Source organism: Oratosquilla oratoria, chromosome 24 (genome assembly GCF_046742065.1).
Source record: "Oratosquilla oratoria isolate Oo_2021 chromosome 24, ASM4674206v1, whole genome shotgun sequence".
Taxonomy (NCBI): domain Eukaryota; kingdom Metazoa; phylum Arthropoda; class Malacostraca; order Stomatopoda; family Squillidae; genus Oratosquilla; species Oratosquilla oratoria.
This window is the reverse complement of record NC_134800.1, coordinates 43,616,785-43,619,284: the sequence shown is the minus strand read 5'-3', so window position 1 is coordinate 43,619,284 and position 2,500 is coordinate 43,616,785.

The following is a 2,500-nucleotide window of genomic DNA, read 5'->3' as shown; positions in this document are numbered from 1 at the left end:
ATTTTCTCTAGTGAACATAAACTTGAAGTGCTTGTTCATGACTTCGGCAATTTCTATATCTTCTGTGTATTCAATATTCCCTTGGCGTAATGTTACTATTTCCTGTTTGTTTTTAGTTTACTGTTCACATATCTACAGAATAATTTTGGCTGATCTTATATTTTTCTATGGTGTCTTTTTTTTTTTTTTTTTTTTAGATTGATATATATTTGCCACTTTCCAGTTGTTGTTTTTTTTATATATTTTCTCCATCTTTTCGAAGCTTTATCTCTTCTATCTTTCACCTCACTAAACCTGTTAAACCAGCACTTAATATACACCTTTTCCTGTTTTTGTCTTGGTACATATTTATCTACTCCTCTGTTGTAGATTTCTTTCAAAACCATCCATTTCTCTTCCCCTTGTGTCTCTTTATTGTAGAATTTTTCCCAATTCGCTTTCTGAAAGAAGTGTCTCAGTTTTCCAAAGTCTGTTTTGTTGTACATCAGTCTTCCTTTTCTGTATTTCTCATTTCTAGCCATATGTATTTTCTCTTTTAGTTCAAACTCAAGTACTATGTGGTCACTCTTCCCAAATAGTGTTTTGTATTCATTTTTCCCCCCACAATTTCAGGCTCTGATGTAAATATTAGATCTAGTCTCGACGGTTCTTCATTATTTCTATATATGGTATTTTCTTTTACCTATTGTGTCATTGTGCATTCTGTAGTCATCTCTCATTAACAAGCTATATAAATCATTAGTTTCATCTCTCATTAACAAGCTATATAAATCGTTAGTTTCATCTCTCATTAACAAGCTATATAAATCGTTAGTTCGTCCACATTTGGAATCTGCTGTTTCCGTATGGTCACCGAATCTCATTAAAGACATTGACAGATTGGAAAAAGTACAACGGCGAGCCACAAAACTGATTCCAAATATCAAAAATAAATCATACGAAAATCTACTAAAACATGTGAATCTGTTTTCCTTAAAAAAAAGCGTAGACTCAGGTGACTTGATACAGGTCTTTAAGATTCTAAAGGGAATTGACATCAAAAGTGACAACATTTTCACACTGAATGAGAATCCGACAAGAAATAATGGTCTCAAACTGTCAGGAAATAGATTTAATTTGAAAGTGGGTAGAAACAATTTCGCCAACCGTGTAGTTAATGAATGGAATAAACTTCCTGCAGAGGCAGTGCAGTGTAGTTCAGTTCGAAGCTATAAGATGCGTTTAGATAAACACCTAAGTAATATGCAGTAATGCCTGCCATTTATATTATATTATTTGTTTATTTGCTTGTTATTATTTGTCTTATTATTTGCTTGATTTCCATTTATTATTAGTTATCTGTCAATTTATTTTTATTTACTATTTACCTGTTTGTTTATCATTCAACTATACCTATGCATTTATTTATTTTATTTATCATTACTTACATTATTATAAATTTTATTTATATATTTATTTATTTATCTATTTATCATTGTTATATTTTTCGCATCCGACCTAGTTACGGATGTATTCGTGATTGTTTCTCCCTGTGTAACACTTGCCACCCACAACGATACCCAAAGCGGACCCTATGAAAAATAGATTACGCCGAGGTGGATGGCCTCGTGCTTAGTGACGAAGTAGTGCCACCGTGCTGAGGGCGAAGTAGCGATAAGGCTGCCATGGTCGACCCTGGTCATCAACCTGTTTATTGAGTATTGTTTATACATCTCATACTACTACTGCAACCGATACTCTTTATCTAGGTTGTTTGAAAGGGTGTGTTTGCCAGTATGAGAATGTACCAGTTTCGATAGTGGGCTCAGCGCGGGAAATTTGAATGCGACCATGAGGACATCAGACGACATTACGTCACAACTGACGCATTAAGGCGTATGAAACTGTCTCCCAGGCCTATGAGGGATAAATCGCTGTGGTTATGGTAGTTCAAAACTGCTCACTTGACTAACGTTGCACAAGTATCATGGCATGTATCCATTACCCCTGTGTCACATAGGAAATTAATATATGTCGTCTCATATATTATAAAGTACTTTTAACACACTTCTTTGCTCATTTGTCACCATCTGAGCTATATGCCCTTACACTGTCTGTCTTCAATGGGTACAGATAGAACGACAGAAATCTGGTAACACATTTAGATGAAATATAAAGTGAGGGAGGGGAAAGGTGGAGGCAGAGTTGAGAATGGAGAGTTTGTTAGTTTTCCCATAAGTCGAGGTGGTTGAGATATGGAAGGTGACAGGAAGGAAAATGTTGATACGAGGCATGGAACAGAGTTAACATTTCAAGGCCATTTGTATTCACAAGTTAATAACAAAATAATTACTACTGCTCCTACACAGGTCTGCTGATAATAGTAATTATGATAATGATGATGATGATAATAATAATAATAATAATAATAATAATAATAATAATAATAATAATAATAATAATAATAATAATAATAATAATAATAATAATAATAATAATAATAATAATATTAAGAATAATA